This window comes from Puma concolor, chromosome C2 (assembly GCF_028749965.1).
Source record: "Puma concolor isolate L17-30 chromosome C2, mPumCon1.1.hap2, whole genome shotgun sequence".
Lineage (NCBI taxonomy): Eukaryota > Metazoa > Chordata > Mammalia > Carnivora > Felidae > Puma > Puma concolor.
Window position 1 is genome coordinate 118516196 of NC_141675.1, and position 15522 is coordinate 118531717.

At 34.4% G+C, this 15522-nt stretch overlaps 1 protein-coding gene across 3 annotated transcripts in view; it reads right to left on the minus strand.

The window, feature by feature from the left end:
* EPHA3 (EPH receptor A3) overlaps positions 1–15522 on the minus strand; it is a 360579-nt gene that overhangs the window by 246218 nt on the left and 98839 nt on the right. The window lies entirely within an intron of this gene.

Genomic DNA, 15522 nt, shown 5'->3' on the forward strand with positions numbered 1-15522 from the left:
TTATCCTACCCATCACCATTACAACAGATTTGGATATAAAGCAGCATATATCGTGTCACTAAAACATAACAACTAGGTACAGTAAAAGCCCTTGGGAATTATTTATGTACTTGAACATCAACATTTTAAAGGAGTTTTACTGTATTAATGAAATAGTTACTTTATGTAAGCCTTTATAGTCTAGAAAGTTTAAAAGATTAAGACATTCCTGAGAGCAACACAAAACTTTGTAATCAATGACACCAATAACATTTTCAAAGAAAGTTTCACATATGATCCTTATATAAAACAACCTGATTAATAGTAGGAATACTATTAATATTAATAGTAGGAATACTATAGGAATAGTAGGAATACTATTAATATTAACAGTAGGAATCAATTAATAGTAGGAATCATGTACATTTTAAGCCATATCTATTTACCTAAAAGATTTATTATTTAAATTTTTAAAGTTAGGCATTCTATATTTATTAACTTATTTTGTGTGCTGCTTCATTCTAAAAGCAATTAAAAAGAAATATAAGAATGTATGCAGCAGCCCAACATCATCTACAGTTCAGTATGATATTCTAATCCATACTTCACTCATTTTAATTTCTTTTAGAAAGATGTTTAAGTACATTTATAAGGACACATACTATAGTGACTAAACATGTATATATGCTAAGTATACAGTGCTAACGTATGTGTATACATGGATATATATACACTATGTATCCATATATGCATCTATATGTGCCTATAATATATGTACATGTCACATATGTCTATAGGCACAAACACCACATATATAAATATAGCTGCATATATATTTACGTGTATGCGTGTACACACACATACACACACACGCACACACACACACACACACACACATGTATCTCCGTGTTTATGAGATTTGAAAACATCCAGTATGTGTAGCAGATATGTCAGCCATCTCCAAAATTCATTTCCAATCTGCCACTTGGAGATCTGTCAAACTAATAATGAAGCATATTGTGCAAACATACACACTGGGCACATAGCGAGTGTTTTCTGAGTCCTGGTTCCCCACTCGCCATCATCTCCCATCAATCATGTCCTAAGAAACAGCAGGGGCAATGGAAATAGAAGCAGAGGTAATTAGAGGTGTGACTCAGTTCCACATACACGGAAAATAAAGGCCACAGATACCCTGTTAAAACATTTTTACATTATAGTCTTACTCAATTCTATATTGAGAAAAAGAAGAAAGGATTATGTTAATGAATATGAAGTTCTTGCCTCTTTAAGTAACTAATGCCAATCTTTTTTCTCAACTCTGAAAACCAAATTTTCTAGGGGTGCCTGGACGGCGCGGTTGGTTAAGGGTCCAACTCTTGATCTCAGCGTAGGCTGTGAGTTCCTGAGATTAAGACCCACATCAGGCTCTGTCCTGACCTAAGCCTGCTTGGGATTCTCCCTCCCTCTCTCTCTCTCTCTCTCTCTCTCTCTCTCTCTCTCTCTCTCTGCCCCCCCTCGTCTCTCACACACACTCTCTCTCCCTCTCTCTCTCTCTCAAAATAAATAAAATGAAAAAAATAAAATAAAAAACAAATTCTCTAGCCACATCCTTGGTTGCAAGAATTTGTTTATTTACACATTATTGTGACTTGTAAAAGTATCGGCAAAAGAAAAATGTTAGCTTATTATATTATGAGAAGGACTGGGTTTCAGAATTAGATCTCAGTTTATAACCTGGCATTGTGACACAGGGCAAATTAGTAAATTATCTTAGCCCTACCCTGGTAAATATGGCTAATAATATTTACTCTGTAAGGCTTTTGTTGAGGATCAAATGGTATATTAATCACTGAGTACATACTTGGCAATCAATAAATGGCAATTCAAATGTATTTACCTCTTATCCTTGAGACAGGATATGTACAATTCAGGATGCAGCAGATTACTATTAAATATTTTTTTAAAAGATGAAGAAAAGAACACAAAGGGAATATACAGGGAAAAAATAAAATTGTGAAACAAGTGTTGGTGAGGATGTGGAGAAAAAGGAACCCTTTTGCCCTAGTGGTGGAAATGCAAACTGGTGCAGCCACCATGGAAAAGACTATGGAGGTTCTTCAAAAAGCTAAAAATAGAACTACCCTATGATACCAAATACCCTTTGGGTATTCACCCAAAGAATGTGAAAACACGAATTCAAAAAATATATGCAGCCCTGTGTTTATTGCAGCATTATTTACAAGGGCCAAACTGAGGAAGCAGCCCAAGTGTCCATCGACAGATGAATGAAGAAGTGATATACATATTGTATATACGATATGGAATATTATTCAACCATAAAAAATAATGAAAGCTTGCCATTTGCAACAACATGGATGAAGCTAGGTATATTATGCTAAGTGAAATAAGTTAGTTAGAGAAAGACACATACAATATGATTTCATTCACATGGGGAAATCAAGAAACAAAACGAGCAAAGGGGAAAAAAGAGACGCAAACCAAGAGACACACTCTTGACTATAGAGAACTGATGTTTACCAGAGGAGAGATGCTTGGGAGACTGGGTGAAATAGGTGATGGGGATTAAGGAGTGCACCTGTCATGATGAGCACTGGGTGTTGTATAGGAAGTGTTGAATCACTATATTGTACACCTGAAACTAATATTACACTGTATGTCAAATATACTGGAATTTAAAATTAAAACAAAACAAAACAAAACAAACCTGCCCTCTGTTCCGCAGTCAAATTCCTAAACATCCTTTTTTTTATTTTATTCTTGCCTAAACAGATTTCTCCTTTCACATGAAACAAAATGTGAGTTTAATATCAAAAAAGAATGTTGCCGGGGCATAACTATTTGTAGGATGTAGGAAGACATAACTCTTGTGCTCTCTTATAGAGAATGCACACAAGATACCATGATCGTGGCATGAATCAATTTCCAAAAGTGAAAACAAGGCAGTAGCCTGAGGAACACAGCACTTCTGGCATGGGAGCCAGAAAGAAATGTTTGTGATGGGTCTCAGATATCTCTGAGGAAACAGAACGGAAAGTATTGCATAGCATCCTCAAAAGCATCCTTACAGTAACTACAACCCTGAGTCTCACAGGTTATTTCTACAAACACAGGCTAGGCTGGTGGGCCTCTGGTTCCTTACTCCCCCTGGCCCTCTTCACTAGGAAGGCCCAGGGAACACTAGTCACACGCAAGTGCTCTCCACTCAAATTCCGTTCTCATTTCTTACCAGCTACAACCTCTAATCTCCTCCCATGGGAAATGAGGGCAAGACAGCACCTTCCTCAGAGGCAGTTGAGAGGATTAAATAAAGCACTAGGCTCAGATATTCGCCAGAGGACAGAAACAGCTGATATTGAGGTGCTGCTCTCGTATCAAAGAGGAACAGTCCTAGAACTAGAACCAAGGAACTTTTTATACCAAGACTATTAATACAATATGTGCACTAAATAACCGCACCTACCTGTCATCTTTGCATTAGTAACACATTACAGAAAAAAGAGAACCAAATGTCAGATTTGAGGTCACGTCAGCACGTCAGAGTAGCCTAAAAGGGGACTAATTCCATAGCAGCTGTCTGAACCCTTTGCTCAAGGAAACACCCTCAATCTCCGAATGCTTTGTCTTTGATATCTCTTTTACTACTCTGTTCACATTCTCAGTTCGTGCACTACCAAATTCCAGCCACTGAACGTCAGTCACTTTTTCCAGCTCTGTGCAAGTAACTAACATTCTTCCACTGGTTTTAAATGTCCACCTTCATGTGAATATTCCCGAAGTCGTTATTCTTTCTCTCACATAAAGGATCTTAGCTTTGTTTTTCTTTGCAGAACTATCACTTTCTAATGATCTAAGTAGTTAGTAGGATTTCATATGCCTTTAGTAGGATTTCATATGCCTTTAACAGTTTTATAAATTTGTAAATAAATTCCAAGTGAATCCCAGGAAGGATAAGGCCCGAGGTACCATCATGAGATGCTTGGGCCTGGGTTCCAATTTAGGCTCTACTAATATGTAATTTGACCTTTTTCCTATTTAGGCTCTGCTAACATGTAATTTGACCTTTTAGCCTTAACTTATATTTATGTAAAAGAGGGGTTATTCTAGACCAGGGTCTCTCAACCTTGACATGGTTTGCTTGGATAATTTATTGTTATAGAGGCTTCCCTGTGCATTATACGATATTTAGCAGAAACTCTGGCCTCTAAACAATAGATGCCAGTAGCAATCCCCTCCCCAAGCTGTGACAACCAAAAATACCTTCTTCAGACATTTTCAAATGTTCTTTAGAGGCAAAATCACCTGGGGGAAGAAATCAGTCTACACTTTGAAACTCTATGGGTGGCACACAGAAAGAATCTGCATTAGCATTTGATTCCTTGATGTCTCCACTAAAATCTAACTTTCTTGAGGGCAGGGACATTTTCTGTTGTGTTTTGTGTGATATTTCCAGTGGATACTTGGTATAGTAGGTATTCTTTAAGCTTTGTTTGATGAAAATGGATAATGATGGAATATTTAACTCCATAGAGATTGAATCCTGTCCATTTATTACCGCTTAGCACCACATTGTTATGAATCTCTAAGCAATATTCATCTTTCATCCTTACTCCATTTCTTTTCCCTTATGAACCTATGGATATTGTGCTTGCTTCCTTTTAGCATAAATTCAGTTCAGGTACTCTTTAGAATCCAAGATGTTTGGGAGCAAGAAATGTATTGTCCTTCCCCCCAAGTTCAGCACATTAATCAATTCAATTCTGGATGCCATAAAACCTTTACACATGTTGACTGATAGACTGAAATATTCCACCTTCAATATAGCAGCATGAGATAGACAGCAAATGGATCCAAATCTCTGAAATATACATTTTCTTCTCTAATAACTACCAGAGAAGTAAAAAGGTTCCTTTCCAACCATTTATATATACAGATTCTATTCTGAGTTTCACAAAACTTTACATGCTCTTTATGCATTAATTCAAGAATGGTATTCTCTCATCCCATAGCATATGCTTTCTCTTTTCTTGTTGAAAGTGAGTCTTCATGTCAAAAAGCAGCAGCTGTTCTCAATTACAGCATCCACTTTTAACCTTTTGTGGCTTTGTAGCTGACCACTGAACAGAGAATTCAGGAATATTTTACATGGAGGGTCTTTCACTATTAGAAGCCATCCTTACTTCTTATTTTAATTGTGTTTTTTATCATACAAAAAGCCTGCGACCGCTCATACAGTGGGTATGATTTTCACGATCTCGACTCACCCTTGGAATCTCCGGGTCTCCTCTCACAGAACAAATCTTTGGCTAGAAGTCCACACTGTGGTAGTGTTTCTAAAGGACAATCAAACACATCTCAGAGGACTATCGGGATAATGGTAAATAACATGACCAAAGTTTATATTACTTTTTTTCTCCTCTCATGGATTCTGATCCCTAAAAGAGACATCCATAAGTGATTACAGTTATCTGCCAACAGGATGTTTTGTCCACTTTCTGGACGATGAGAAGCTACAAGAACAGAGCATACATGCAGTCTCTCTAGTCATATGATTCTTTCCAAATGGCTCTTCTTACTTTAGGAGCACTTTCATCAAATATTATCAAAACTTAAACTTCTCTCCCCAATTGCTTTCTATTAAAGTTTACTGCCAGCTGTCAGAGCTGTAATGTAAACCCTTATTAGCTCTTATAAGTTCTACTCTGGAACTAATAAGGGATTGTCAAAACTCCAAACAGACAGAAGTGGGGGGAGAAATCACAGGAAAGAAGGTGGAAAGTGCACAACGAATCTCTACTTGCAAAGCAAACGTTGTGAAACTATTACCGATGCCTTTCACAGAATCTATGTATCTCAAGAGGGAGAAAAAGATCTACTTCTCAGTTTATTTTGCATAAGGTTGGATTTCCCTTCCTTTGATAGGAGCTGACTAAAAATAATGAAACAATATGGAAAAGTTAATGAAATATCAATTATCTCTTTTTAGAATCATAACATGTATTCTGAAAAACAATTATATCGCATTCAAATTTTACAATCTAGAAGCTTTGATAATATCTGAATAGCTAGAAAGAAAAGCAGGTTGAAAAATTAAAGATGGATATTCTTGACAAAAGCTATAGATTATGTATCAGCTTTAAAGTATTTGTTTTATATAAGGGCATGCAGGAAATCAGAACTGAGGAAGACTGTCTATATAAACCCCAAAGTAGTCTAAGTTAAAGAACTGAAATTTCAAGACTTCCTTCAAACTTAACTACTTGATTGTAAATTATGATGCCAGATCCATGAGCTATTTGACAAGGTGATATTTATTAAGCTGCCAAATAACTATAATTTTCATATGTTCAAAATATCTAATATCCCATCTCTCACAGAGAAATGGGCTTAGATGTGTCTTTTCCTTTGAAAATTCTAATCACTTTTCAGAGGGGTTTACATTTACTAGATACTTAGTGTTATACAAAACAATGTTCTGATCTTCCTTTGAAAATGAGACTGAAAATGCAATGACAGAAACAACTTCTTTCAAGTAAAATTAGAGCTATTTTACTCTCTGCAACTTAAATTATTTTTCCCCATGTCTTAAGTTCCCATAGTAAATACTGTATTGGGAAGCTCAATCCATATTTTTCCACAGATAGGCTCCCAAACAATTTCAGTGGGAAAATTATTTGTGTGGCCCAAAGAGTATCTATTTGGCATATAGGTGTTGCCTAAATTATTATTTCCACCTTTGAGACACTGGACCAGGAAAAGTATCTGAAAGTTCACAGATTTTAGCATACTTAAAAAAAAAATCGTAAAAGCTAATACCCTACAGCTATTTGACAAGGGATGATGTGAACTAGGTTAAAACCTTGGGAAAATATCTTCATACTGACCTGCAAAATGGACTTCCAGGTCAAGACAAAAATTCTGTCTAAAAAGTAAAAGACCTACTTACAGAAGAAATGTCTTACTATTTTTTCCTCTTTGAATAATGGGGTTGGCAAGATTATACAACTAAAGTTAACCCATACAAGGTAAAGTAATTCATATTTTACTAACACACTGTAATTCTCATTTAGTTGTAAACCTGTGTGATAATGTTACCAACATTTATAAAACCGCCCATGTTTTTTGTCTTTTATGGTGATTCGTTGCTGATCATCTAACTTGTACTTATTAATTAGGAGGTATTTCAATAGTTACACATGAATTCATTCTACTCCTTAAGTTTAACAACAGTCATATCTCTCCTAAATATGTTTGTAATTAAATTGTCTCTGACTGCTCAAAATAATCTGATTTGTACTTTGTACAGAACAAAGAACTCACATTTCTTTTTAGTATCTTAAATATGCAAATCCACGGCTTAAATTTATACTGTTTGTTTTTATACAGACTCAAAAATGAACTACAATACTTAAATAACTCACAAGCCAAATACACTCCCTTAGTTTTCCTCTCTTTTTCGTATTTTAAAAAACGTTTTACTTAATTACTGTTTAGATAGTACATTGACATAATTTGATTGAAGGTTTCCAGTAATATCATATAGTAATTCATGTAAGCATATTTGGCATTTACTTCATACAATTTATACTGTTTTCTTCACTGCCTTTTTTACTATTTGGGTGATTCTTAAATGTATATAATAAATATTTAAAATAAATCAAAGAGATATAGTTAGTTGTATACAGAGTCAAGTAAAATGGTTGGACAAATATTTTTGCTTACTTGATTATTTTTTTTGACTCGTGATTTCTTCAAGGCAAGAGTATTATTTATTGTTATAACCTCCCCAATTACCTAAGCTAGTCTTTTATACGGTGAATATTAGGATGTAACACAGTGAAATACTTCTGGGCTTAACATTTTTAAAATGTGGAATTTTTATTTTATTTTGCTATTGTTTGTTTCCTAAACTATATTATCTTAAATCAGTTAAAATCTAAAAGCCTTTCTGGGTCTACAATTAATAAAAATGTCCATCTCTAATTTTAAGGCTGCTTTTGAATAATCAGCAAAAAAAAAAAACATTCTAGAAAGAATTAGAGAGTGAGTCAAACACTAGATGGGAAAAATCAAGAGTGACTGATGTTCAGAAGAAGAGAAATAAAAGCTAACAACATGAGAATAGAGGAAATAACACCTGTGAGTAAATAGGCTAGAAGCTTAGTGAAACTTAAAATGAAGTCTCCTCGGAATAGGAAAACCCTATTTGGAAGAAGGTAGACAACCAATGAATAAATAATGAATAGGCAGATATATAAATTCATTAAAGACTTTTTCTCTCCCGCCAGATGTCTCTAAGGCCTAAGGTTTAAGGTAAGAGAGAGGCTGTTTGAACGGATGGGTTTGTCACATCTGTTTTAACACAGATGAAACAAGAAAGTAAGAAAGATCACACATTCCAATGATGCCGATGACTAATCATAGCAAGGATGTTCATATACCTTTAACCCACCGCTAGGCACTCTACAATGGGCCAAGTATATATTCATTGGTAATTCTAAAGGGTAGGTATTATCATTCCCCTTTTATGGATGAAGAAACTGAGGCTCAAATTGTTTAGCTGCACACTTGATAAGCAGCATTCTGGGGCTCTTGATCCAAGCACTCAAACATTTGTCAGTGACAAGAGTATTTTGCTAAATAAAACAATTAAATTCAAACTGAAGTTTGAGGCAAACTTGGAGGGTTTTTCTGCATCGTGTTAATGCTACCATAACTTACTATATAAATTGATGAGAAGACACAGAAACTTGTATAAATCAAGGGTTTTATAGCCATTATAAAGCTGTCACAATGTATCTGTTTAATCCACTTGAAAGTTATTTACATTATTACTTATTAGTGGCATATTTCTTTTATTAAAATAAATTCACTGGTTTGAAGAGTCATGGGTATGCAACTGCTAAGAGCAAAGTGGTGATAGAGGGTTGTCATTTTAAACTCAGGGAAAACAAGTAAATTTTTCATAATTCAAGGTAAGAAACCTGGTAATTTCAGTGCAGTAATTAAAGGAGGAGGCATCTAAGTACTAGGTGTGTAAAACAAAAACCATTTCAGCATTTTCCTAAATGCTGAAAATTTTCCTAAATGCAAAAAAAAATTGCTTTATTATAGGTATGTGAGGCAATTGATTTTCATAAGTCAGAAAAACAATATTCATCGTAAATTCATAAAAGAGAAAGGTATTCTCTCAACTACCATATAAAATATTACCTTATCTCATCTGTTCATTAATTAGTTTAATGATAGTCAGGTGGATCTAGTCTTAGCTTGTTGCAACTGTGTGCGACCTAAACGTCAAATGTGCTCATTTCGAATTAGATGAAAGTTGTGTCTGAAAGACCTAGTAGATTCAAAGACAGCATAAAGTATGTTCTCTCCAGAGCTTACTTTCTAAGCATGCACAGTTGGAATGGTTCATTCAGTAAGTATTCTTTCAATAAGTATCTCACGGAGAATTATACTCTGCTAGTTCAAGGCATGATGCTCCTCAAAAAAGAACAAGACGTGGCCCCTTCCCTCAAAGAACTTTCAGTCTAAAAACAACTGGAAAGAAATGCTTCTGAATTCATTAAAATGTAGGCACTCATTGCAGTTCCAGAAGGTGCAAACAGACTCAGTAGTAAGTGCTAAGAAACCTCAACAGAGATTTTCAATTTTCTCTACCTCCTCTGTCAGAGTAAGCAGAATCTCCAAACCATTTTGCTATTGAAAGCCTGACAGGTTCTTTAAAACTTTCTGAATTGACAGAGAAATGAATGGAGAGTAAGAACTGATATCATAAGTCCTAAGTGAAACAAACATAACTATGGACAATCATCAAAAAGTCTAGATGTCTTCATACATCATATCAAACACACTTTTCTATTAAGCTGCTAATGTACAAAAACAAGGAATAAAGTTTGCATTCCACAATGAATGCACAGAGATAAAACACAGAGCAACAGATTCTTCGGTGACATTAATAAGGTATTTGGTACATTAAATCTAAACAAAGTTTGTAGGAGCAGGAATATTTATAGTAACCTCCTGGTGTCTGCCTCAAATGTAATTAATTGACTATATAAAAAGCCATTAGCATTCTCATTTTTTTCTCTCCAAACTAAATCAAAGCAGATAGCATAATTTATTATCCAGGATTAAAAGAAATAATAATAAAGTTCACAAGGTTTCTTGGCATTCATGCAAAATTTCTTCACATCTCCAATCCTTTTTTTTTTTTTAACATTTATTCATTTTTGAGAGACAGAGAGAGAAACAATGTGAGCGGGGGAGGGGCAGAGAGAGCAGAAGACACAGAATTTGAAGCAAGCTCCAGGCTCTGAGCTATCAGCACAGAGCCCGATGCAGGACTGGAACCCACGAACCATGAGATCCTGACCTGAGCCGAAGTTGGACGCTTAACCGACTGAGCCACGCCAGTGCCCCTTTCACATCTCCAATCTTAAAAAGTTAAAAGAATTATGGTGGGATGTAAGAAGTAAAAATGATTTCTCCAGTGAAAGAAATCAAGTTTATTTTGATTGTCAGTGATTGAAAGCCCAAATAGTAGATGATTTAGGTTTGTAATTTTAATTTTTAATGTTATCATCTTAAAAGAGCTTTATTGACATCCTATAAAAACAACTCAACCTGCAATTTGACCACATCCAGCAAGTTTACCCAGGTAGCAGAAACATGGCCCAAATGCTTAAGCCACAAACAGTAAATTAAAAGAGATACCAGGATTTCCTCCTCTATCATTAAATTGAGAGAGAACTTATTTAAACTAAAGCCGTATTTTAAAATTATGTATTAGAGAAACTAGCAGAAAACCAAGTCTAATACATGATTTCTTACTTTTCTTACTAATCAGTACATTACTTTTTATCAGATGAAGCATGTGTGGGTTTTTTTTGTTTGTTTTTTTTATGCGGAGTTCTATTTTACCAAATTTATCACAAGCACTCTCTACCCTCCTGAAACTGCCTTTTTCTGTATTTCCAGTTTGCATGGCATGCAATTCCTGAATGACTCTTTAGTTACCAATATCTCTTTCATTCCTCTCTTATTTTCTTCCTCTAACCAGTCCTTGAAAGAGAACGGTGTACCACTTTCTATTCTTAGCTTTCCCGTGTTCATTTTTGGCACAGAAAAGGAAGAGCAGCAACATGAAGCATCTAATTGTAGAAAATTTTAATTTCCTATCACTTATATCCTCCCACACCAATACCTCCTTCCTCATTAACACTAATAACTTATTTTTAGTTTAAACTATTATTAACTTAGCTCTGTTTAATAATTCAGTTAAAAAATCTATGTTTTTTAAGAGCAAAGACCTAATATTTTAAACATATACTCTCTCTCTCTCTCTCTCTCTCTCTCTCTCTCTCTCTCTCACACACACACACACACACACACACACACACATACACAATACACATAGATTTTTGATCTATGAATCAAACTAATTTAGCAGAGATAATGTTTATCTTTGTTTTCCTAGTGTCTGGCACAGACTTTAGTACATATTACAAAACTCGGTCATTGTTGAATAATTGAATAAATGGTGAAAAGATATTTTCCACTATTTTTCTCATTTCAGGAAAAATATACTGTTGTGAAAAGTATATACAAGAAAAGTGTAATGCAATGGTTAGGGTTCTTGTCTTGTACAAAGATAACTCTGGTTTTAATTCAGATAACATCTGAAACTGATGGATGAGCTTTTTGACAATAAAATGTTTTTATCAATACATTTTTCCTATTTTCAAATGGACATTGCCCTATTTTCAGTATGCTTAACCAAACTTCAACTGTTCCAATTATCCATTTATACTGGAATAAATGGTTCAGAATATTTCATTACTAAGGTCAGAAAATGATCTGGTTATGAAATTTAGATCTTCTATAAAGCCTTCCTGTGGAACAAACGCAGAACACAAAACTCTAATGGGAGAGATTTCTACATATTTTGAGATTTTGAGATAATGGTTCAATAAACAAATTATAAACTTTACCTTCTAGAATATGTAAGCTCCGTAAGGTAGTTAGCCTCTTCTTCTTACTCCAAAAGTTTCCAATCCCAACAGTGATGATCCAAATCTCTCAATAAAGACTTCTCATTATTAATGAATAAATTCCACTATTAATATTGAAATACTCAAAATTAATCTCTCCTTCCCCTACATTGCCAAAGTTCCTTGTACTCTTGGTAGAAGACTGATTGGTCTGTCTTGCATTAAAATTATTCATTTATGTATTTGTCTTTCATAGTAGATGGTGAGTTCCTGCAAGGTACATACAATTCATCTATGTTTCCCCGTGTCTGGCACATTATTACTTTGTACTAATGGATGGTCAAAAACACGTATTGAATTAAATTTGGTAGACTTTTTTTGTATATCTAAGATGCTTGGTGATCTATATATCCAGATTTTATTAGATATCACCCAGGCTAAGCTTAGTCCTCCCAAAATATGACATTTTGGCTATTTGGCTAGTAACTCTTCCAAACAATCTAGAAACAGAAAGATGTGGGAAATGAACTGAAATAGATAAACCATAAATTAACAGATTCTTAGTTACTTTATGCCAACTCACTGCGGTCCTCCTCCTCCTTCAATTTACAGTACTCTTAACTCCTGTAGAATCTGTGTCTTCATGGGGTTTCTTGGTCTCTGTCACCACTGGACTAAACCACAGGGAAGCTGTGTGGATTGAGTTTGAAACTGCAACCTTGAATGAGACGGCCTGGTTTCAGATCTCATCCAGCACTTATTAAATACACGAAGGCAAGATATTTAACCTGTGAATGCTTTGTTCTCATTTTTTTGAATGGAGATAATAATAATATGTACCTATAGGTTATTTGGGGGATAAATAAAGACAGCTCATGGATATGAGTTGGCATATAAGCACACTGTCTAGCATCTGGTAAATAATGAATGAATGTTGAAAAAATGTTTTTGAGTTCTGATACAGTGCTTTGAATGAATTTGGCATCCATTAAATATTCCTTTAAATAAAGTGAAGGACTCTTGTTTTCTTTTGTGTTAGGCAACTGAAATTCCATGGTCGCTGATCGCTGTGTTAGAAAATTATCCTGAGATTTTTAAAATCTAGCTGTATATGTATTCCAAGTAGTGGGTATGTCAAGCTATTGTCCCATCCTTTTTTTTTTTAAAGAGTGACACAATATTTTTTTTGGAAAAAAACAAAATGAAAGTGATCACATGAAATATACGAAGTTTGTCTAGCTATCTTTTTATCTGTTTCCTTTCTGGGGATTACCATTCTTCTGTGTGCCTGAATATAAGCAGTGCTGATAGAATGTTGACCTGTGAGAGTCACAGCAAGCTATTTGGATCAGTCCTCAAGCTTTACTACAAAGTCAACCAAAAAAAAAATTAAAAATTAAAAGAAAGGAAACCGTAACAGGCACAGGAAACACCAGCACTGTCATTGACAACAGCAGCAAAATTACAGGCTTTGCACCAGATACGGAACCAATTGGTAGAATACTGGATTTTTTAAGATGTAGTACAGTAATGGCCAAACTAATATATTTAAATAAACATTTGCTAAATATGTAAATCAGAACAAAGTAGATTACCTTGATGCATTGTTTAATAACCTGAATACACAAATATGTTGCGATTAAAAAAGAAAGGAAGCCAAAACTCACCTGTAATCATTAGCAAACGTCAAGATATGACCCTAGGACCACACTCCACCTGTAAATTACATCACTAAAAAATCATCCCCCCCTTTAAATTACAATCACATCTCACTTCATGGGCCATCTCTAATTCTATTGTAATTATTTTTACTGATTTATCTTCATGATCTTTGTCTTGAAAAAATGTGCTATTAATGCATATGTATCTTATTCTGAAACTAGTATTTTCAAATGCTGAGAAAGTCTGTGATGACATAGCATTACTATATCGAAAAGATGCTGTTGATATCCTTCAACATAATAAACTACAAGAATCAAAGATATAGAACTTTGACATAAATGTTACCTCTAGGTGTAATCTTGACATAGAATGCAATTTAATAGCATAGTAGTTACTTTAAAAAAGTAGTTCAGTAAATTAAAATGAGGTTAAAATAGCAATTTTGAATTCATTGTGAATTTTTTTTTAATTCTTTTTAATGTTTATTTTTGAGAGAGACAAAGACAGAATGCAAGTCGGTTAGGGGCAGAGAGAGAGGGAGACACAGAATCCGAAGCAGGCTCCAGGCTCTGAGCTGTCAGCACAGAGTCCAACGTGGGACTCGAACTCACGAGCTGTGAGATCTTGACCTGAGCTGAAGTCGGACACTCAACCGACTGAGCCACCCAGACACCCCTCATTGTAGATTTTCTAAATACAACTTAATTTGACTTTTTTAGGTGCTACTAGTTTGTCCTCAAGACAGCATGTAATGTAAGTTAATTATTTGTATGCTTTATTTATTTGTATTAATACTTTTATATGATTCTATTTACCTCATTGATACTTATTTTTCAATTCCTTGTAACTTTCAATATGATTATAAAAACACGAAAATTATTTTAAATCCAAAAATCTAATGATTAGGTTTCTTGCTCAATGTCATATTTTATGAGATAGTTCTGCATAAATTGATGCATGTTGATTTCTCTGAGAAGGAGACACATCTATTCCTGTGCTGGTGTGGATATCAGAGACTGGTTCAGTAGAGACCAAATTAGAAAGAATGGACAATTTTTTTTAATTCCTCCTGAGCTAGGCCTTTATTATTTTATTTAAAATAATTCTCACCAATATCATATATCACAAAGAATACCACAGTGACAAAATATGATTCAAAGTGGATTATAAAGGCTGTTGAGACTTCTCTCCACTCATGTATATAAGCAAGTAGTAACTACTATGTTGTGTCGATTTTAGAACTTTCAAAACCATGCTTGGTAACAATATTTCTGTTGGTGCTTGTCAAGGATCTAAACAACATGGAAAAGTATGAGACTACAGTATAGCCTTTGCTCTCACTACTTTTATTTTTCTTCTATAGACCTAGTCTATAGTCAAAAGCAAAGTGATATGTTCTGTTCACATTGTTAGAAAGGTTAATTTCTGTATAAAGTATATTCATTTCTTCCGCATGTTTGAGATTTAGAATGGCTACAAATTCAATTCATGTGCAGAGTATAACAGCAAACAAAGGTATTAAAAGACTAGGTTCCAAGGACTAAGTAAGTATTTAAGTTCTCCTATGTATTTATACATGTTTTAATAATAATGTCAGTGTGTTCTTAAACACTAAACTTTGCCTAATGCTAAATTAACAAATCTTTGGATTAAATGGAAATTTTCATCTGATATGTCATATCTTATGTGAAAAAAAGGCTATCTTTTAATTTTACTTCTATGAAAATAGAGTTTTAATAAAAATCAATTTGATGGCAGAGCTCAGGTTCTTTGCTACTATATGAAGACTCGAATATGCATTGCAATTGCACATTGCATTGCAGGTACATTGCATTGCACCTAAGCATTGGTACAGATATTT